At 36.2% G+C, this 24,656-nt stretch overlaps 1 protein-coding gene across 1 annotated transcript in view; it reads right to left on the bottom strand.

Moving 5' to 3' along the window:
- Positions 1–24,656, bottom strand: part of DNAJC1 (DnaJ heat shock protein family (Hsp40) member C1) — a 240,445-nt gene that overhangs the window by 165,151 nt on the left and 50,638 nt on the right.

The raw sequence follows: 24,656 nt of genomic DNA on the forward strand, positions 1-24,656 counted from the left end.
AAGAATACACTGTCAAGTAGGGTTTAAAACTTTCCTTGAGACAGTCTGATTCTATCACCCAGGCTGGAGTACACTGGCACAATCTCAGCTCACTGCAACCTCCACTTCCTGGGTCCAAGAGATTCTTGTGCCTCAGTCTCCTGAGTAGCTGGAATTATAGGCATGCGCCACCACACCCAGCTAATTTTTGTATTTTTAGTAGGGACAGGATTTCCCCATGTTGGCCAGGCTGGTCTCGAATTCCTGACCTCAAGTGATCCAACCACCTCGGCCTCCCAAAGTGCTAGCTAGGATTACAGGTGTGAGCCACTGTGCCTGGCTGGAGTTTAAAACTTGATCTGTATTAAACTTAAAGTATATTCAAATAACATACTCGTATTGGGAAAAATGAGAGTAAACTTGCTTATTAAATGTCTCTCATTTGATAGCGGACTGTCATTCCAAAAACTACTAAGAAGTTCAAATGATGAAAACACCAAACCAAACCAACACAAAAAAATCTATATACCTGGGACTAAATATTATCAATAGTTTTTAAATAGAGTTGGAGAGAGACAAAGTGAAGCTATAATTAGTCTGTCAGGCTTGTCTTTACAAACCATTATTTTTATTATCAGTTTTCTGGGGCTTGTTGCTCCAGACTAGTATGTTACCCGGGGTTTGAGTATTTCTGTGACTTGTGGAAGGCTGCGGAGCTATAAAAATTAGTAAAGTACTGCAGGTAACATTGTTGTGATTTTCATTCTAATTTCCTTAATAAAATTGACATGTTCCCTACATAGACTACAGATAACGTGGTAGAAACAAATGATTATTTAATGAAAATTTATGATGAATCCTTTTGTTGAGCAAAGACATCAAGTGTCAACTGAATAACCAATCTCTAATTGGGATTTTAATCTTAGATTTTTTAAAAATTGGGACTATATCATAAATTATTCAACAAGTATATTTCATACAAAATAACAGCTATGTATTTTCTTCTATTACAAAATTAATACATGCTCACTATGGAACATTTCTTACTTAAAAATAAAAACAACTAATAGTAACCTAAGGCATTTCCCTGCTTCCAGTCTTGCCATTCTGATCCCCCAATCCTCCATTTTTCTGCCACCATATGTACCCCAAATGTAAATGTGGTCAGACAGCTCTCCTACTCTAAATCCTTGAGCAGCTACCAGATGCCTTTGTCACCTATGTTTTCCAATTTTTTTAGCCTTATCTCCCACCCTCTTGGCTCATCCTCCTGGTCCCCCAGATTATTACACCTTAGGATACAGTTCACCAACCTCATGTTGTTTTTCACCCAGCTACAGATACAGACAGCTCTCTTCTAAGGAACAGGGCTCTGTTCCTTATACACAAATATTGCCTGACTATTTTCCTCTTGAGAATCTATCCAGTAGTTATTTCACCAATAAATTCTACCTCAAGTAGATACAGGTGAAAAACATGAAGATTTTCTTATCTACAAAGACATGCTCTAGATAAGCTGTACTTCAAACTAGCTTATGTATTCATTTAACATTAGGTATTCAATGAATTCAAACTCAGAAAATATTGCTTCAGAATCAGATCTCTTTATGTTGGCTGTTTAGCTTCAGATTTGGGCTAACTTTCCATGAGACAGAGTTTTGGGAAGGTAGTGAGAACAACTATTACATTCTTGACCTGATAAACTATACGGAACATGTCCACATAACTACAATGTGAATATGTTCCACTGGAGCTTTAAAGGTAAAGACCGTGGTATGTATTGGCTTGTCTAATACATTTGACATCACATTTCTATTAGAGACCTGAATGTTAGAACATTCATCTCCTATATTCACTGGATTAGACGTTTTATCTCTCTAGCTTGGAGAGAAAATTTTTTGATAGCACGTGAGTGAAATGGCTATCTTTAACTCAGATCTACTGGATTCATCTGTTAGAATTCTCTTCCTTCTAAATGTGCAAGCTAACCATTCATGGTTGGCAAGCTAAACATGAATTATTAACAGTCAGGTGACCTCTATGAAGAAGAAACGTATCTTAACTTTTGAAAAACAAAACAAAACAAAACACTCTGAGGCTGGGTGTGGTGGCTCACGCCTGTAATCCTAACACTTTGGAAGGCTGAGGCAGGCAGATCACTTGAGCCCAAGTGTCTGAGACCAGCCTGAGCAACATGGAAAAACCCCATCAGTGCAAAAAAAGTTTTTAAATTAGTTGGGTGTGGTGGCATGCGCCTGTAATTCCAGCTACTTGGGAGGCTGAGGTGGGCGTGTTACTTGAGCCCAGGAAGTTGAGGCTGCAGTGAGCCATGACTGTACCACTGCACTCCAGCCTGGGTGACACAGTGAAACCCTGTCTCCAAAACAACAACAACAACAAAACCTGAAAATAATGTAAGCTTATCAAAATGGAAACAATGCAATGGCATGTCAGCAAAAAACAGCATGTTAGGGAACTCCAAGTTCGTCCCTCCACAGAAACAGTGAAAATAACCTGACAAAAACGGTCAGAATCAACTTTATTTGATCTCTGAAAACCTGTCAAAATTTACAGCAATTAGGCAAGCACTTAAGAAAAAGATGATTCTCACTAAGGGTCTTAACGATGCCAACCTAAGGCCTTGGTTAGGTTCCTGGTGCCAGAGGGATCAGAGTTTACCTTGTTCTCAAAGATCTGTGGTTGTTTTGTTTTAACCTCTCTGTTGGCTTAAACTGTGTAAAGGGCTTGCTTTTATTTTGCCACACTCAGAACTCTGCCAGGGCAGATAAGCCATCTGTTGTAAACATTTAAAGGCAACTTTATTTATTTGTTTTTTATTTTTTGTAGAAATAGGGTTTTGCCATGTTGCCCAGGCTGGTCTCAAACTCCTGAGCTCAAGCAATCCACCTGCCTTGGCCTCCCAAAGTGCTGGGATTAGAGGCAAGAGCCACCGTGCCGGGCCTACAGGCAAATGTATTAGCCAGTGCTGAATGGGGTAAGGGGTAGCAATTGAGGCAAACAATGGATATAATAAATTGTTTCTATAAATATAGAAAAAAGCTTGAAAGGATACAAAAATATTTTTATAGAGCTACATACATGTTTGTGTTTTAAGCTAAGCATTATTACAAAAGAGTCAAAAAGATAAAAAATTAAAAAGTTCATCAAGTAGAAATGTTATATAGTAAGCTATGGTTAATTATCAAAAAGCTTGGGGATGTGAGGCGGATCTGGCTGCGACATCTGTCACCCCACTGATCGCCAGGGTTGATTTGGCTGATCTGGCTGGGTAGGCGGGTGTCCCCTTCTTCCCTCACCACTCCATGTGCATCCCTCCTGAAGCTGCATGCTCAGTCCAAAAGGACAACCATCCCTGATAGAGGAGGACCAGTCTTCAGTCAAGGGTATACAAGTAGCTGCGCTCCCCTGCTAGAATCTCCAAACAAGCTCTCAAAAAGCTTGGGCACACAGACTGAAAAGTGACATGTTCCTTGTGAAAAGTGACATGACATCTAGTCCTATGTATTCCTTGGAAACTAGATGGCCATGTGTGTGCCCAGGACAGAGCACATGCTCAGAAACACTTGAGAAGGCCCTAAGTTCTCGCTTCTGGCTGATCTTCAGGCTCTGCACAAGCAGAAACTGAAGATAAGAAAGATGTAAACTGCCCAACTAAGTATTGAAGGCATGGCCCCAAGATATACACAGTCTACTGGCAAACACTGGAAATATATATATATATAAAATTTATTTATTTATATTTATATAGTCATACACCACATAACAATGTTCCCATCAACAATGAATCACATATATGATGGTGGTCTCATAAGAATACAATACAATGGAGCTAAAAAATTCCTATCTTCTAGTGACATGTTACCCTTCCTAATGTCACAGTGCGATGTATTACTCATGTGTTTATGGGTAGGCTGGTGTAAACAAGCCTACTGTGCTGCCAGTTGTATAAAAGTATAGTATGTACAACTGTGTATTGTACATAATATTTGATGATAATAAACGACTATGTTACAGGGTTATGTATTTACTATACTATTACGGTTATTTCAGAGGGCAATTTTTAAAAAACTATGTAGAAGAAATAAAGTGTAAAACAGCTTCAAGCAGGTCCTTCAGGAGGTATTCCAGAAGGGGCACTGTTATAAAAGATGACAGTTCCAAGCATGTTACTGACCCTGAAGACCTTCCAATTAAATGACATGTGATATTAATGATCATGACCCTGTGTAGACCTAAGCTCATGTGTATTTGTGTCTTGATTTTTAACAAGAAAGCTTAAAAAGTAAAAAAATCAAATAATTTTAAATATAGAAAAAAGCTTATAAGGATACAAAAATTTTTCATACAGGTATATATGAGTTTGTGTTTTAAGCTAAGTGTTATTACAAAAGAGTCAAAAAGTTAAGTTTATAAAGTAGTAATGTTACATAGTAAGGTATGGTTAATTTATCATTGAAGAGATCACATATTTTTAATAAATTTAGTGTAGTCTAAGTGTACAGTGTTTATACGATGTACAGTAATGTCCTAGGCCTTCACATTCACTTACGACTTACTCAGTGACCCACCCAGAGCAACTTCCACTCCTGCAAGATACATTCATAGTGAATACCCTATACACGTACATTTTTTACCTATTATACTGTATTTTTACTATGTTTAAATATGTTTAGATACACAAATACTTTTGTGTTACAATTGCCTACAGTGTTCAGTACAGTAACACGCTATACAGGTTTGTAGCCTAGGAGCAATAGGCTATACCATATAGCCTAGGTTTGCAGTAGGCTATACCATCTGGATTTGTATAAATACACTGCGATATTCACACAAAGACAAAATTGCCAAGTGATGCATTTCTCAGAATGCATCCTTGTCATTAAGTGATGCATGACTATATATTTCTGGCTCCAACTGTTAAGAAAATAACTGCCAAATCATTAGTTGACCAGAGATTCTAAGCTAACTGAACAGAAATTCTAGTGGCCACATACAGCACAGAATATAAACTTTACAAAAGTGTCTACAAAAGTCACTAGACAAACAACACCAACTACAATAAGCAGCAACAAAAACCTCTAAGAAAGTAGAAAATATCACTGCCACATTATATATCTAAAATGTCTAATACTCAATAAAAAATTATGAGGCATGTAAAGAAACAAGAAAGTATGGTCCTCACACAGAGAAAAAAAATTAATAAGAAATTGTACCTGAGGAAGTCCATATATTGCATTTACTAGGCAAAGACTCTAAATCAATTATTTTAAATATGCTTAAAGAGTATGTACAAAGAACTAAAGGAATGTATGAGAATAATGTCTCACATAATTGAGAATATCAACAAAAATAAACTTTAAAAAAACAAAATAGAAATTCTGGACTAGCAAAATACAATAATTGAAATGAAAATTTTACTAGTTGGGGCTCAACAGCAGGCTTGAGTAGGCAGAAGAAAGAATCAATGAACACTTAGATCAACAGAGATTACCTGATCTGGGGAGCAGAAAGGAAAAAAAATGAATAAAATGAGCAAAGCCTAAGAGACCTGTGGAACACTATTAAAAGTACCAACAAACACATAAGGGACCTCCAAGAGGGGAGAAGACAGAGAAAAGGAGACAGAAAACATATTGAAAGAAAAAATGACATCTAACTTCAAAAACTGATAAAAGACATACCCCTATATATCTAAGAATCTCAACAAACCCGAAGTAGGAGAAAACTAAAGAGATCCATACCTAGAAACATCATAATCAAACTGTTAAAAGAAAGAGTCCCAAAAGCAGCAACAGAAGCAACTTATCATGTATAAGGGATCCCCAATAATGTTAACAGCTAATTTCTCATCAGAGATTAGAGAAGCTAGACGGTAGTAAAGTAACAGGAAAAAAAAAATCTATCAACCAAGAAGTCTATATCCAACAAAACTATCCCTCAAAAACAAAAGAAATTATGATATCCCAGTTAAAAAACTAGAATTCATTGCTAGTAGATATGCTTTATAAGAAATGCTATAAGGAGTCCTTCAAGCTGAAAGAAAAAAAAAAGTAATTCAAATCAGCACAAAGAAATAAAAAACACTGATAAAGATAATGCTGTGGTCTGAATGTTTGCATCCCTCCAAAACTCATGTGTTGAAATCTAATACTCCATGTGATGGCATTAAGAGGTGGGGCCTCTAAGAAGTGATTAGGTCAAATGGGATTAGTGCCCTTGTAAAAGATGTCCCATAGACCTGTGCCTTTTTTGCCCTTCTGCCCTGGGAGGACACACAGAAGGGACTATCTAAGAGGAACGGGCCCTCACCAGACAGTGAATATGTTGGTACCTTGATCTCGGACTTCCCAGCCTTTAGAACTGTGAGCAACAAATTTCTGTTGTTTATAAATTACCCAGCATAAAGCATACTGTTATAGTAGCACAGACTAAAACAGGTAACTACATAGATAAATATAAAAGTCATTATTAATGCATTTTGGTTAGTAACTTCAATTTTACTCTATATGATTTAAAAGACAGTTACATAAAGCAGTAACTACAAATATGTCATAAACAATATAAATCTATGTCTATGGCAGACATTATATACATAAAAATGTAATCTGTGACAATAAACAACATAAGGAATAGGGAATAGTGCTTGTTATACAAGCAACATTTTTTATTTTCTTTTTTCAAATTAATTTTTAATTTTTCCTTTCTGCATCTAACATTCTAACAAAAATTTTTACACGATTGACACTAAATTGGTATTAATCCAAACTGGATTGCTATAAATTAAGATGTTAATTGTAATTCCCATGGCAAAAACTAAGAATATAAAGATCTACAGTAAAAGAAATGAAAAGTAAATAAAATAGCTTTATTTTATTTATTTATTTTCTAGGAAAAAAAACTGAATACAAAAAAAAGGCAGTAATGGAGGAACTGGAGAACAAAGAAGACATATAATATATAGAAAACAAATAGCAAAATAGCAAAAGTAAGTCGCTCCTTGTCTGTAATTACCTTAAAATTAAATGAGTTAAATTCTCCAATTAAAATGCAGATATTGGCAGAATGAATTCAAAACAAACATGACTCATCACAGCAAGTCCTCACTTACGGTCATTGATAAGGTTCTTAGATACTGCAACTTTAAGTAAAATGACATACAATGAAAATTTTTTTCTTCATGCTATAATGAAACAACATTGAAGGAAATGATGCTATTTAAAGACTTACTGCAAGTGGCAGTTTCTAAGACTCTACTGATGATGGCAAGAGGATTTACTGTACATGGTGTCTATAAGAGACTCACTTTAGAACCAAAATACAAATAGGTCAAAAGTGAATGGATGAAAAAAGATATTCCTTGCAAACAGTAATTAAAAGAGAGCTGGGTGGCTATACCAATATTAGGAAAATCAATTTTAACACAAAAATTGTTACAAAAGACAAAGGACATTATTTAATGACAAAAAGGTCAATCCATCAAGAAGATGTAACAATATAAATAACATAAACATGCACCTAACAGAGCCCCAACATAAATGAAGTAAAGATTTAACAGAACTGAAAGGAGAAATAGACAATTCTACAGTAAATGGAAACTGCAATATTCCACTTTTAATAATGACTGGAACAATCAGGAAGAACAGTAAGAAAACAGAAGACTTGAACAATAGTGTAAACCAACTAGACACATCTCACAGACATCTATAGAACATTCCACACAAAAAGAGAATATACATTTTTCTGAAGTGTATATGGAACATTAGCCAAGATATACTGTATTTTAGGCTATTAAATAGGTCTCAATATATTTAAAAAGACTGAAATCATACCATGTACCTTCTCCAACCGTAACGAAATAAAATCAGAAATCAATGACAAAAGGAAATGTGAAAAATTCACATGAATGTGGAAATTAAACAACACATTTTTTTTTTTTTTTTTTGAGAGGGAGTCTCGCGCTGTCGCCCAGGCTGGAGTGCTGTGGCCGGATCTCAGCTCACTGCAAGCTCCGCCTCCCGGGTTCACGCCATTCTCCTGCCTCAGCCTCCCGAGTAGCTGGGACTACAGGCGCCCGCCACCTCACCCGGCTATTTTTTTGTATTTTTTAGTAGAGACGGGGTTTCACTGTGTTAGCCAGGATGGTCTCGATCTCCTGACCTCGTGATCCGCCCGTCTCGGCCTCCCAAAGTGCTGGGATTACAGGCTTGAGCCACCGCGCCCGGCCTTAAACAACACATTTTTAAACAATTAATCAAAAAGGAAATTAGAAAATACTGTGATATGAATGAATGTGCCATTATGTTGTCTCTAAATGACTGTGAATGTGTTAGAAGACCATCCTCAGTAGCAGGAGAGAAGCCTATGCTCTTTTTAAAAGAATAAAACTGAAAAGCTCTTTCTTCCTTTATGTTTAGAATGTTTGAGACTAAAATAGGAAAGGCCGTAAAATATCAGGGTTTTATTAGTTGTTAGATATTTCTGTTTGGATTCATTCCTTCTGGAAGATTTTAATTCATTAATGTTAATAGTTAATCGTAACTATTTTTTCTAATTAAAACCAACTGAGGATTAAGCAAGAATAAAATAAAATCACGATATTTAATTTTTAAAGTAAAAAAATCACAGGAGAAGGATATGAATGAAAATGAAAACATACCATGCCAAAACATAGGATGTGGTAAAAGCAGTGCTCAGAAGAAAATTTAGAGTTATAAACACACGTGAAAAAAAAAAAAGAAGAAGAAGAAAAATCTCAACCTAACTTTCTACCTTCCATGGTCACTATCCTAAGTTTTGCTGCATAACAGCACTGAAAAATCTGCCTTAGGTGACTCAAGGGAAACTTATTATTTTACTTTTTATCAGGGATTGGCAAACTGTTTCTGTAAACGGACAGATAGTAAATATTTTAGGCTCTGTGGGTCAAACAGTCTTCATTACAACTATTAAATCCTGCCATTGTAGTAAGAAAGCAGCCACAGACAATACATAAATAAATGGGTATGGTGGTGTTCCAATAAAACTTTATTACAAAATCAGGTAGTGGCTGCTTTTGGCCCAAGTACTGTAGTTTGCTGACCCTGATTTTAATCAATGGATTGACAATAATCTAAAACTCATTCTATTTATACAGTGTCTCCACAAATGTGATACCCACATTTTTAGGTGTGCCAAGTAGTAGAAAAATACTTGGCTAGTTAACCAAAACCAAAACCAAAAGATCTTATCCAGGATCTGACCAAAGGAAACTCCGTTTTTCTGTTTGTTTGTTTTGTTTGAGACGGAGTCTCACTCTGTTGCCAGGCTGGAGTGCAGTGGTGTGACCTCGGCTCACTGCAACCTCTGCCTCCCAGATTCAAGAGATTCTCCTGCCTCAGCCTCCCCAGTAGCTGGGACGACAGGCACACACCACCACACTAAGCTAATTTTTGTATTTTTAGTAGAGACAGGGTTTCACCATGTTGGCCAGAATGGTCTTGATCTCTTGACCTTGTGATCCGCCTGCCTCGGCCTCCTAAAGTGCAGGGATTGCAGGTGTGAGCCACTGCTCTCGGCCCGCTCAAAGTAAGCTCTTCTTAATGAAACTTCTACTCCCTTGAAAAAGACTCAGGAGTATTAAATTGAAGGGAAGATCATCTATTTGGCTATCAGATTCACTGAGGAAGGAAGACAACATTCATCCAAATTATATTTAGGAACTTCAAACTCTAATTGACACCTGGGACCCTTAATTTGTACAGTGTTATTAATCAAGACCAACTGCCTCAAAGTTAATACAGTCAATGCACTGCATGACATTTTGGTCAATGATGGCCTGCATATATGATAGTGGTTCCTGTAAAATTATAATGGAGCTGACCTATATAGGAGTACCATTTTAAATCTTTTTACTATACTTTTACTATACCATTTCTATGTTTAGATACATAAATACCATTGTGTTACAAATGCCTGCAGTATTTAGTAACATGTTGTACAAGTCTGTAGCCTAGGAACAATAGTCTATACCATGTTACCTAGGTGTATGGTAGGCTACACCATCTAGTTTTGTAAAAGTGCACTCTATGATGCTGGAACAACGACAAAATTGCCTAACGATGCATTTCTCAAAATGCATCCCCATCTTTAAGCAATGCTTGACTGTAATTCCATGTCATATTTCTCACTGGGTCTTTGGGTCATTTTCGTATCTGATTTATCGATTAAAAGCTCAAGCTAAACTCTTACTAATGACTTTGCCCTCTTTACTCTGACCTTCACATGTAAATTTAGCAGTCAACACAGCTTTCTCACCCCATGCCAAACCTCTCAAAAAAAAAAAAGCAACAAAAAAAACGAAAACAAACATATGTGTCTGTACACAACTGCAGTCATCACTAGAAGAACTAAATAATAGGGACATGTAAAGGAAGTTGTCTCTGGTGAGTGGATCAGAAGGATAAGGCAGGAAACTTGGATTCATCGCAGTATCTTCAGGATTATAAGATTTTACACCAGATGCATATAAAATTTAAAATAAATTGAAAAAAGAAAATGCTTTAGAAATAAGTTTCAAAATAAAAACTATTTTTCATGGCAAAAATAATAAATACAATAATATAGTTTATTTCATTATAAATTTTTTTTTTTTTTTTTTTGAGACGGAGTCTCGCTCTGTCGCCCAGGCTGGAGTGCAGTGGCCGGATCTCAGCTCACTGCAAGCTCCGCCTCCCAGGTTTATGCCATTCTCCTGCCTCAGCCTCCCGAGTAGCTGGGACTACAGGCGCCCGCCACCTCGCCCGGCTAGTTTTTTGTATTTTTTAGTAGAGACAGGGTTTCACCGTGCTAGCCAGGATGGTCTCGATCTCCTGACCTCGTGATCTGCCCGTCTCGGCCTCCCAAAGTGCTGGGATTACAGGCGTGAGCCACCGCGCCCGGCCTATTTCATTATAAATTTTAAGTCTGGGCTTCTATGGCCAATATCCTACAAAAGAAGTAGGGGGAGGCTTTGGGTTTCTCCATAATAGATCACTGTTAAAGTCAACCTTCTTTGGAGAGATGTATTAAAATTTATGTAAGATTATAACTTTAACTGACTTCCTTAGCCTTAAACTATATACAGTAACCAGTGATAGGTTAATCTATACCAAATCCTGGCTACTGATAAAGAACATTTATTATTCTTTGAGAGTCAAGGTCAATAAGAATGATTTCTTGACAAATAAGAAAACAATTTCGAGCACAGTAGAAGAATGTATTCTGCTCCTTTATTTTAGGAATACATTCTGTCCCCTATTTTAAACTAGTATCTAAATAAATTGAGATCAATAACACATTTATTTGAGTTGGATACACCTCTGTCCTCTCCATAAGATTAAAAAGGTAAGCGTTCTCCAAAATATAGATAAACAAAAGACGGCCGCTTCAAGAGACAGCTGCTTCTGATATCTAATTACTGGGGGAATTAAGTTGGCAGGAACATCAGACCAACTATTCACAAAACAAAATAATCATTTCTATAATCTGGTAACTAGATCTTAGACTAAATCTTGCCACTGATTTATCTTGAAAAGGAGGTCCCTTTAACAAGTCAATAGCCGGGGGAGAAAGAGAGGGAGGAGAGACAGTTTTATAATAAAGAGATTTAAGAAACAGAACAAATGTAATGTATGTAACTTGTTTGGCCCCTGATTCAAATTAAACCAGAGTAAAAAGGCAATTTTGGGACAACTAGGAACATCTGAATAAAGACTGCTACTAGATGCTATTAAGGAATTATTCATTATATTGGATGGGATAATAGTATCCTGGGTATTTAGTATCTCTTTATCTAAAGAGATGCAGAGTGAAGCACTCAGGAATAAAATGTCATAATGTCTGATATTCATTTTAAAATACTTCAGAAAAAAAGGATAATATAGGAAAATGATAATTATCAAATGAGTGATGATTAAATATAGAATTCATTAAACTATTCTCTCTACTACTGTTTATAAGTTTTTCATAATTAAAAAAAAGCATAGTGAACAATAAATACAAAAGTATGATTGGTATATGTAATATACATATCTGTAAGTGTTCTTAAAACAGAAGAAATATGCCATAAGAGACAACCTAATAGTGGCCTAGAATTTTCAAAAAAGAAAAAAATAAGAGGAAGTCAACCAAGAAGGGTAAGTGGTAAAGTAAAAGCTGTTATTTGATTTTATTAGTAGAAAAGTATAGGTTTTATTATCATCTTTAAGGATGAGAAGGTAACCACTATGTAATAGAAAAGCATATAAAAATTTCCAAATTAATAGAAAGAAATTTTACTAAGCCAACAAAAGAAAACTTAAAAAAGTATAATAAATACTACAGACAAGAGAGGAAAAACAAAATTAAGCATTTGTTTCTCATTAACACATACAAACATATACTGAGTTCCCTTATCAAAATACAACTGATCAACTAACTTTGAAACAAAACCGAAAAGGCAGAAAACGGAGATGAAGAAAAACAGACGCAAACAAAAGAAAAGCAATAGTGTTGATATTAATAGTGGAAAATGGGAATTCAGGGTCAAAAGCAAGTAATAAGACAAAGAGTGGTAATAAGTAATGATAAAAGGTCTAATCCATTGAAAAGTTAAAACAGTCATAAACCTTTATTTTCTAAACACTCCAAATTCATTCACATAACAGCAAAACTCCTAAATATAAAAACTTGATAAAAACAATCACAGCAGAATATTTTAATATACCTCTACCAGAGTACGACATAGTAAGTAAACAAAAAATAAGCAAAATTATACAGAATTTGAATAATTTTTAAAACACTTTGAGATGTTTATGTTTACAAATATAAGATATATAAGATAAATATAAGTGGCCGGGCACGGTGGCTCACACCTGTAATCCCATCACTTTGGGAGGCTGAGGTGGGCAGATCACGAGGTCAGGAGATCGAGACCATCCTGGCTTAAAGAGTGAAACCCCGTCTCTACTAAAAATACAAAAAATTAGCCGGGCGTGGCAGCATGCGCCTGTAGTCCCAGCTACTCGGGAGGCTGAGGCAGGAGAATGGTGTGAACCCGGGAGGTGGAGCTTGTAGTGAGCCGAGATGGCGCCACCTGCACTCCAGCCTGGGTGACAGAGCGAGACTCCGTCTCAAAAAATAAAATAAAATAAAATAAAGATAAATATAAGCATACAAATATAAATATTGCCAGCAGTTAATACCAAGCCTATATTCACGGTTCATTAGAAAAATGAGTAATAAGTCTGGTCACAAAGGAAGCCTTAATTCTAAAACTTAGAGATAGTACAGACTACATTTAAAAATAATAATCAAATAAAATAACCATCAGAGACCAAGATGATTTTTAAAAACCCCAGCAGCTTACAAGTTAAAAAAAATTTTTTTTTCAAGACAGAAATAAAAGTTTAAATTACAAATAGCCTAGAAATTAATGAAAGGGAAAATATTTTACATCAAAATCTATGAGAAATGAAATTCTACACAGAGGAAAATTTATGCAGCTTTATATGCTATTATTAACAAGACAAACTAAAAGTGAATGAACCAAGTGCCCAGGCCAAGAAAGCAGAAAAAGAACAATTAAAATACACCAAAACAAAGTAGGAAGAAGAAACAGGTAAACATAATTGCAGAAATTAATAAAACAGAAAAGAGAAAAAAGCTAGTTCTTTTGAAATGCAAGCAAAATAGATTAATTCCCTAGCAAACATAATTAAAATAAATATACAAAACAGAGCATGCCTCAACAGCTACTTAAACCTCAGCTTTCTTATCTGGAAAATGGTCACATATTTGCTTTACCTTCCTTCCTTCCCTCTTCTTCTGCCTACCGTACCTTCCAATAGCAATGTCAAATGAGCTCATCTGAAAGCTCAGCCCAGTTGGTTCTAAATGTGACATAGGGAACATTACAATCTGTCATTCACCTAATACTGTTGTGTATTTATTTCCTTTCAGACACAGACTGATCCCTAATCCCAGAGCTCCAGTTGCCTTTTTTCTGCTGTGGTTCCTGCCAGACAATCTTGTTCTTGGCTGTCTCCTTTCCAAACACAATAGCCCTATCCTTGAAAGTCAACCCAGAGCATAGTTCCCCTGCCCACAGCAGGATCTCTTAAACACTTCAGTGACTGCTATTGCTAAACTGACTAGTCCAATTTCCCAATGTTATGTTTCTACCCTGTATGTAGTCAGGAAAGTGAGAAAGATGACTGCGGTCAACTGCAAATGTTGGTTTCAAATCCATGCCACGCCAGCAAAAAAAAAAAAAAAAAAGGATAGGCACCCATGTCTGTAAAGGGAAAAGCAAAAGCAGCAGAAGCATGGCCTCTATCTCATTTCCACCTTCTAAAACATACACGAGTACATCTCATGGGCCAAATCTACCTTATATTCAGAATACTTGCTGCAAGTGGATCTGGGAAACATAGCTTTCAACACTAGGCAAAATAGGAAAGGACACTGGCATGGAAAAATAAATGTTGAAACCAATCCATTGTTTTCATCACATAAAGTTTTTTTTTTTTTCCATATTATCCTCCAATTTTAATAAGCAAATTTTTACAGCATGTAAAAACACTGATAAATTCTCAAAATAAAACTGCAAACCAGTAAATGTAATAGAATGATACTGGATGCTTTTCTTTACATCTCTGAAATTAATTCACCTTTTAAGGATGTATCCTTATCTCCATATAAATAGACATGTAATATTCCATTCCATATTTACTTTCTCTTCAAAGATTGTCAGGGAAATTTTCTAAGTTTTTCATAGTATGGTTTGTAAATCCCTTGAAGACAGACCAACTCTTTCCATTTTATATATTGTTTTAAGTTCCCACTGCAGCTGCAGTGGCTAACTGATCATGGCAGTTTCCTGGTCCCAGTGACTTCCTGATTGTAGCAATCACAGCATGGCACAGGTAAGAGAGATTAGATAAGTCTAGGAAAATCACAGGGGAGAGAGAATTAAAATACTGTGGAAGAGGGGAAGTTAATTTGTCTTGGATAATCTGCAAAGGAGACAGAATCAAGAGTCTGTAAAAAAAAAAAAAAAAAAAGTCAAATCATGTTGTGCACCTTAATATATACTATTTTTGTCAATTATACCTCAATAAAACTGGAAAATAAAAATAAACAGGAAAGAGAAAAAATGTTATGAGAACTTTTGATGAATTAGATTGGGAGTAAGGCTGTATATGATAGATAACTTGTGGGTATCAGACTTGCATAAGCAAGGATACTGATAACATCTGCAGAAATAGGAAAACACTGGAAGAACATCTGTAGGCTAGAGAAGACAATGAGCTTGCCAAGTAGGAGGTGTTTTTGAAATAGTCAAGTGGAACTGCCAGTTAAGCATCTGGTTACATAGGTCTGAAACTCAAAGTAGTAGTTTGTATTAGACATATATAAATGTAGAAGCCATTGGTATATGAAGAAAAGTCAAATAGGTATGAAAGAGATTGCTTAAAGAAAAACAGAAGAGTGGTAATACATGAAGGCTTAAATGAGCTTTGAAGAACGTCAGCATTGTCAGTACTGCTGATGTCAGGTATAATGAACACTAAAAGTTATCAACTGGACGAGCTATTATGAAAATCCCTGGTAACCTTGGGAACAGCTGTTTTGTTAGAGTAATGGGTACAGATACCTAAGAAGAGTGGTGTAAAATGAAGGTAAATTTTCAAGAAATTTGGCTGTTGAATGGAAAAAGATATGTGGCTGGGAGAGAATTTCTTGTCTTTTTAAAGAAACATATCTACATAAATACTTATGATAAAGATGTAATTGAGAGAGGACTTTAAATATAGGTGACAGATAGCAGCACTGACAGTATGTTTCCAGAGCAGGAAGGGGTATAGTAAGGGACAGAATCCAAAATATGGGAGACAAGGTGGCATTCAAAGAGGGGACACCATTAGCAGGAAGAAGGAGAGGATACATGTAGGTCTAAGTCTGTGGGTTGGTTGTAAGATGAAAGTATTTGAGTATAAATAGTATAGATTCTGGCCATATATAAAATGTCACGGCCAATAAAAGTTGAGAGGGGAATTCTTTGAATTAACAGGCATGAGGGTGCAAGTTGATAGTAAGAGAGATCTTTTACATCCTTCATCAGAGGTGTCTGAAAGGTCGCAGTAAGAGAAAAATGGACATGTAGATGACATGGAGATAGGACTGGTAAGATAGTCTGTACAATTTTGCCCAGCTGTTCTTTAAAAGAAGATCTATAGTGATTAATTCTACATTTAACTTAACCCTTTCTCTCCAAATTAGTGTTTCTTCATATTTCCAACTTTATACAAAATAACTGATAATTTAGTAATTTGAGAAGTGATAAATGCAAAATCAAAATCATACTAATCGCTGAATAAAATAATTCAAATTCCTTTCTTTTCCTCTTTTTATTTTTGCTCTGTCACCCAGGCTGGAGTGCAGTGGTGCAATCTCAGCTCACTGCAATCTCCATCTCCCGGGTTCAAGCGATTCTCCTTCCTCAGCCTCTTGAGTAGATAGGACTACAGGTATGTGCCACCACACCCGGCTAATTTTTTGTATTTTTAGTAGAGATAGGGTTTCATTGTGTTAGCCAGGATGGTCTCAATCTCCTGACCTCGTGATCTGCCTGCCTCTGCCTCCCAAAGTGCTGATACACATGGAAATATTTTATAATCTATACATTTTATATCCAAACAGCCATTAAATATATTAAAAGTACTTAATTTCCATAATTACAGAAAAAAAGCAAATTAAAGTCAAAGTGAGATACCAGTACATACCTACCAGAATGGCCAAAATAAAAATGTATCTGTATAAATATTTTATTTTTATAAAAAAGATAATTAGTCCCAAATGTGAAGGCTGTGGAGCAACCACAACACCAACGCACTGCTGGAAGGAGGATAAACTACTATAACCATTTGAAAATGGTTTGGCAGTATCTACTAAAGCTGAACATACACAAACCCAGCAATGATACAGTAATTTCATTCCCAAGTATATATGCAACAGAAAAGGACATATAAACTCATTAAAAGGTATGTACAAGGATGTTCACAGAAACATTGTTCATAACAGTCCCAAATTAGAAACAACCTAAATATCCATCAAAAGTAGAATCTATCAATAAAATGGGATCCTGCTATGGTTTGAATGTGTCCCCCTGAAAGCATGTGTTGGAAACTTAATCCCCAAGCCAACAATGTTGGGAGGAGTGACCTAATGGGAGGTGTTTAGGTCATGAGGGCTCCCCCTCATGAATGGATTAATGGCATAAAAGGACTTGAGGTTGCCAGTTCCATCTCTTGCTCTCTCTCATGCCATGGGATGATGCAGCATGAAGGCCCTCACCAGATGCTGTCACCTTGATATTGGACTTTCCAGCTCCAGAACTGTGAGAAAGAAGTGTATTTTCTTCACAAAGTATCCAGTCTGTCGTATTCTGTCACAGTGAAACAAACTTTCATGTGCATGATGTGCAAAATGTCACGTTGATGTCATGTGCAAAATGTCCTGTGCATGACATTGAGAAGCAGAAGCCAATTTAAGAAGCAAATTAGCAAGTAATTTAAAAAATCAGTATCAGAATACACATAGCTGACCCTTGAACACCAGGAGTTTGATCTGTGAGGGTCCACTTATATTCAGATTTTTTTCAATAAAAGTTATACAAGCATGCCTGCCTCTCCTGACTCCTCTTTCACTTCCTCCACCTCTTCTGCCTCTGCCATCCTTGAGGCAGCAACACTAGCCCGTCCTCTCAGCCTACTCAATGAGAAGATGCAAAGATGAAGACCTTTATGATGATTCACTTCCACTTAATGAATAGTAAGTATATTTTCTCCTATGATTTTCTTAATAACATTTTCTTTATTGTAAGAATACAGTATATGATACATATAACGTGTAATTGTTTGTTAGTGGTAGGCTACTGGTAGTTACGTTTTGGCAGAGACAAAAACTATTCATGGATTTTCCACTGTGCTGGAGGATCGGCACCCCTAACCCCTCTGTTGTTCAAGAGTCAACTAAAATTTGATACTGCATATCTTTTCGATGAAGCTTAGCAGCTCCAGAGGCCAGGAATTGTATACAACTTTTGTTTCTACAGACAAATTTTATTATGCAATAGATGCTTATTATTTCCTGATCATTATCCTTTAGGAAGTGTTTCATAGTTCTTATCTCCGAAAATAATTGAAATATTTTATTACATTTGACTTTTGACCAAAATTGTAGTCAAATTATTTGTAATAATTTATCATTCAACCTTTGCAGAAATGACAAAGAAGCAAGGCAAATACATAGTTTGATTTCTCAGATCTCTCTCTCATGTCATGATTCAAACATACGGGATATAATAAAAGTATTAATACTAACCAGTCCTTATTTCCTTCCTTGCTTTTTGTTTTTGTTTTTGTTTTTTTAGATGAAGTTTCACTCTGTTGCCGAGGCTGGAGTGCAGTGGCATGATCTTGGCTCACTGCAATATCCACCTCCCGGGTTTAAGTGATTCTCCTGCCTCAGCCTCCCAAGTAGCTGGGATTACAGGCATGAGCCACCATGCCTGGCCCAACTTGCAGTCTTGAATGTTAAAGTATCTATCAAATATGAATATTTGAACTTCTGCATATTTACTACTTGCAAGAATGCCAGAAATCATTACACAAAATAATTCTAGGAGCAAAGTAAATAAAATGTTGAATCTAAGAAGTACTTAGATATAATATCATAAACATCTTCAAGTCAGTATTACTGAAATTAATGTGGAAATTTCTAATTCCAGGCAGTGTGTTTGGTGACCTGTAGTATATAGCACAGGCTCCCTTGGCCGAGCTTTTGCTTTCTGAGGTTTCAGTTACCCATGGTCAACTGTAGTCTGAAAATATTAAGACATTTGAAGATGAGAGATCATATTCACATAACTTTTATTATAGTATATTGTTGTAACTGTTCTATTTTATTATTATTCCTGTTAATTGTATTGTGCCTAATTTATAAATTGAACTTTATCATAAGATATTAATACATAGGAAAAAACATAGTTTCAGGCACCCATTGGGATTTTGGAACATATCCCCTACAGATAATGGGAGACTACTGGATATTAGGAACCCAGTTAAGGTACAGAAAGAGCTTGGGACAAGTTAAAAGTACCTCTTTTTAAAAATGTTTGCCACTTATCTCAGTTTCATGCTTCACTCCCTCCCAGTTGGAGAATTTCTAGGATAGAGATGCTAGTAAAACTCATTTAATTAATTCAGAAGAGTAGCCAAATTGTATCTGTCTCAGCATGAAGTCAGACCTTATCAGTTACAGTGGAGGCAATATTTTTAAACTTTCACTCATCTTCAGTAGTTAAAAGTTTAAAAATCTGTACGTATATTTCGGTTAAGTGTTTTCCGACTACTGTAAAACAAACAAATGAAAACAGGAAAAAAAGGAAGATTCCAGGAAGGGACATGAAATAACTGTACCTAACCAGTTTTAAAATGAGGGTTCAATTTGCTTCCTTCACATTACATATTATGAGAACCAGAAATAAATTGCTGAAATAATTTTCAGATATATTTGAGTATAGTTTATTGTTCTCTGCTTTTAACCAACTGGATGCTTTTGAATCATTTCCAGAATTAAAGAGTTATATCCTAGTCTATTTTGAAGTATCCATGCTTCAATAAGTGATTGCTCCCTTGCCCTTCTCCCTCCCCCCACCCCCTTCTTTAAAAAAAAAAAAAAAAAAAAAAAGATGGAGTCTCTCGCTTTGTTGCCCAGGCTGGAGTGCAGTGGCGGGATCTTGGCTCACTGTAACCTCCACCCCCAGAGTTCAAGTGATTCCTGCATTTCAGCCTCCCAAGTAGCTGGGATTACAGGCACCTGCCACCATGCCTGCCTAATTTTTGTATTTTTAGTAGAGACAGAGTTTCCCCATGTTGCCCAGGCTGGTTTTGAACTCTTGACCTCAAGTGATCTGCCCGCCTCGGCCTCCCAAAATTTTGGGATTACAGACGTGAGCCACTGCGCCCGGCCAATAAGCGATTGCCTTTTATTGACAAACTAAGTAAATCAGTCCTCAAAACCTTTGGAGTTAACTTGGTAACTGGGAGAGTTAAGGAGGACTGCCATTTTATGGAATATAATCACAGTACACTTTTAATCTAGTTGTGTATTTACTGGTGTGTCATTTTGCATGATGACTAGTGTTTAGAACTGGGTTGATTTCATTCAAATTTGCTTTAGTTTTTGCTTAAATGAGTGTCCTGTACTACAAATGTTCTTAGTCCAATTTTCCATGTCATATAATTTTCTCCTGTGGTAGTCTACAAATGCAAAAATATGTAGTCATCCACAGAATTTTTGTTTTTTTTCTTTTTGAGACAGGGTCTCACTCTGTTGCCCAGGCTGGAGTGCAGTGGCGCAGTCCGCCTCACTTTATTGTGCTTTAGTACATGTTGTGGCTATTGCATTTTTTTTTTAACAAATTGAACGTTTGTGGCAATCCTGAGTCAATCAAGTGTATGGGTGCCATTTTTCCAACAGCATGTACTCCCTTCCTGTTTCTGTATCACATTTTGGTAACTCTCGCAACATTTCAAACATTTTCATTATTATTACATCTGTTATAGTGACCTATGACCAGTGATCTTTGATATTACCACTGTAATTATTTTGGGGAGTCACGAACCATGCCTATATAAACTGGTAAATTTAATCAATAAATATTGTATGTGTTCTGACTGATCCAACGACCAACTGTACCTCCATCTCTCTCTTTCTCTTTGGGCCTCCCTACTCTCCAAGACTCAACAATATTGAAATTTGGCCAATTAATAATCCTACAGTGATCTCTAAATATTCAAGTGAATGGAAGAGTCACATATCTCATACTTTAAGTCAAAAACTAGAAATGATTAAGTTTAGTGAGGAAGGCATGTTGAAAGCCAGGAGAGGCCAACAGCTAGGCCTCTTGCACCAAACAGGCAAGTATGAACATAAAGGAAAAGTTCTTGAAGGAAATTAAATGCTACTCCAGTGAACACATGAATGATAAGAAAGTGAAAAAGCCTTAACGCTTATATGGAGAAAGTGTGAGTGGTGTGGATAGAAGATAAAACCAACCACAACATTCCCTTGAGCCAGAGCCTAATCCAGGGCAAGGTTCTAACTCTCTTCATTTCTGAGAAGGCCAGGAAGTGTGAGGAAGCTGCAGAAGAAAAGTTGGAAGCTAGCAGAAGTTGGATCATGAGGCTTAAGGAAAGCAGCTGTCTCCACAACATAAAAGTGCAAGATGCAGCAGAAAGTTCTCATAGAGAAGCTGCAGAAATGCTTCAATTCAGACTTGGCACTACTGCCAGAAAGATGAAAAAAGTAATCTAGACAGCCAGGCGCCGTGGCACTTTGGGAGGCCAAGGTGGGTGGATCACAAGGTCAGAAGTTTGAGACCAGCCTGATCAACATGGTGAAACCAGGTCTCTATTAAAAAGGTAAAACTGAGCAGGGTGTGTTGGTACGCACCTGTAATCCCAGCTTCTCAGGAGGCTGAGGCAGGAGAATCGCTTGAATCTAGGAGGCGGAGGTTGCAGTGAGCTGAGATTGTGCCACTGCACTCCAGCCTAGGTGACAGAGAGAGATCCATCTCAAAAAAAAAAAAGAAAAAAGAAAAAAAGTAATCTAGACAAGCCTAAAATACGACAGATGACACTACACAATGCCAATATACTGGTTAAAAAAGCAGAAAACGTAATCTGGCAACCTAAATGATTGTAAAATAGAGAAATGTTTCCCCTACCAAATTAAAGACAGTTTAAACTGTTTCTACAGCAAATGACAACTTTGTGCTTTATTTGTTTTCCCTTAAAAAAAAAGGTTTAACAATGTAAAATTAACTTGATATAGAAACCATTCCTTCGGTGGCTCAAGCCTGTAATCCCAGCACTTTGGGAGGCCGAGACGGGCGGATCACGAGGTCAGGAAATCGAGACCATCCTGGCTAACACGGTGAAACCCCGTCTCTACTAAAAAATACAAAAAAAAAACTAGCCGGGCGAGGTGGCGGGCGCCTGTAGTCCCGGCTACTCGGGAGGCTGAGGCAGGAGAATGGCGGGAACCCAGGAGGCAGAGCTTGCAGTGAGCTGAGATCCGGCCACAGCACTCCAGCCTGGGCGACAGAGCGAGACTCTGTCTCAAAAAAAAAAAAAAAAAAAAAAAAGAAACCATTCCTTCATAGTGCAAGTGGTTCACAGAAACTATCAGTTTCCCTTTGTCCAGAGAGACTCCTCAAGTTACAAATTAAGTCCAAACTTACCCATAACTATTTTAAATAAATTTATTTCATTAGTAACTACTACTACAAGGTAACCACTAATAAATATTTGTAGTGGCATAATAGTTCCTTAATGTGGAGTTTTCCTACCCCTGAGAAACAGGCCATACTTTGCAAGTTCACTTTGTTACACAATTAAAAGCTAATTTAATGCAATTATATATGTTTAGAAAGTATTAATCATAAAAGAACGCTTGAACATTTATGTGACATTCTTGAAATGTGTCCTTTTGTTACTAAAGTGTCCTTTTGTTACTAAAGTCCAAAAAATTTAATTAGATAAGGAACAAATAAAGCAACGCATGCCTTTCTGGGAGACTGTTACTACGGAGGTGATTAGCAAGCAAATTATGCTGCAACTTTAGCTGACTATACATCCTGAAATGAATTTATACCATATTTGCTTAGCCAAATAAAAAATCAACTGTTACCATTATTGTTGAGTGTAATCATAAAAAATTACTGGCAACTACTGTTTTAGTAAGGTTTTTGTCTCAATAGAGAATAAAACATTCATTCATGAAACTGAAAATAAGTAAAACCCCCAAATAGTACTTTTCAGGTTTCTCTTATAATTTTTCAGTTACACTTTTTTTCATCATAAAACAATTATTATCTCATGTCAATTTCAAACCAAAGATTACCCAAGGTTTCCCTCTAATATTTTGAGTGCATAAAAACGGACAACTTAAAGCAATAGCTGTTTTTTTCTTCACTGAATGCTTTATGAGACCTCAAAATTAACCTAAGTAATTGCATACTAGTAGAAAAGTAAGAAAACTTACTCTTCTTTTTGTTTTTTTTTAAAGATAGGGTCAGGCAGGTGTGGTGGCTCATGCCTCTAATCCCATCACTTTGGGAGGCTGAGGCGGGCAGATCACCTGGGGTCAGGAGTTCGTGACTAGCCTAGCCAACATGGTGAAAACCCATTTCTACTAAAAAAAAATACAAAAATTATCCAGGCATGGTGGCATGCGCCTGTAATTCCAGTTACTCGGTAGGCTGAGGTGGGAGAATCACTTGAAACCAAGAAGCAGAGCTTGCAGTGAGGTGACATTGCGCCACTGCACTCCAGCCTGGGTGACAGAGCAAGACTCCGTGTCAATCAATCAATCAATAAATAATAAATACAGGGTCACGACATATTGCCCAGGCTGGTTTCAAGCAATCCTCCCACCTCAGGCTCCTGAGAAGGCCAGCTAGAAAACTTACTATTCTTTTTGAAATTTCACCATACAGGGTCATTCTCAGAAAACTTGTTGTTCTTGTTTCAAGTTTTCTTATTATTCAAGAAGGAGACACTAAAATCAACAGTGCAATGAGAACATTAACATCCTATTTCTACTAATAAAAATTACAACTTCCCTTCAATATATAGTGATAATAGACTCTGATTGTAAAAGGAAAACATTAGTGATGAAAGAATATTTACTAAAGAACATACATATTCTTTAAAAAATTATTTTACATTAAAATTCCTAATGTTTTAAATTTTTTTAGTTGGGCAACTGAGTTGGAGTAATAGTTATGTTCTCTTAGGAACTCAAATGTTGAATGATAATAGGCATAATAATATAGATGGTCAGATTTAATTATAGTGCAATATGGATTTTAAGTACCTGACTTCTTATTAAATATCTTTTACTAACTTGTTAGATATGCAAATCATTTATACTATACAGAAATGTTTGACTCAAAGTTTAACATACTTTTTCAACATATATTAACAATGAAATCAAAATATACTTAAATAGCCATTTTTTCAAATCATTAGGTAATCTGGTGAATTAATTTCCATAATTACAGCTGAAATAAATTCACCCTTAAATATTATTTTTTAAAAATCCATTCTGGATTTAATATATTATGTAAAATAATATAAAACATGTACTTGGAAAGATACAGGAAACATTTTCCCTTGGAAAGTACTGAAGCTCCATCTAGAGGCTTTTCCCCCCATTACTGTCACTGTCACTTGCAATATAAGTAATATCACCTAGAAATGTGAATAATATTAAAATGTCAGGGATTTCCTTTGTACCTACCCTTTTGTTATTCATAATGAGTTCTTGCCCTAACCTTCTCAGGGTAGAGCTCTAGCTCCATCACTGCCATCAAGTGGTAAAAAACTAAAACTGAACTTTAAAAAAAAAAAGGAAGAAAGAGGGGGAAAAAAACCCCAACTATGTATTCTTCACCACTTACACACCTTCTTTTGTTAGTTTAATAAACGGGTTTGTGTTTTTAACCTTTGCTATTTATAGTTTACATCAAATTATATAAAAAATAAAGTTGCCATATGTTTCTAGAAAATAGTACTATATCTATTGTC

The sequence above is a fragment of the Macaca mulatta genome, chromosome 9 (genome assembly GCF_049350105.2).
Source record: "Macaca mulatta isolate MMU2019108-1 chromosome 9, T2T-MMU8v2.0, whole genome shotgun sequence".
Classification (NCBI taxonomy): domain Eukaryota; kingdom Metazoa; phylum Chordata; class Mammalia; order Primates; family Cercopithecidae; genus Macaca; species Macaca mulatta.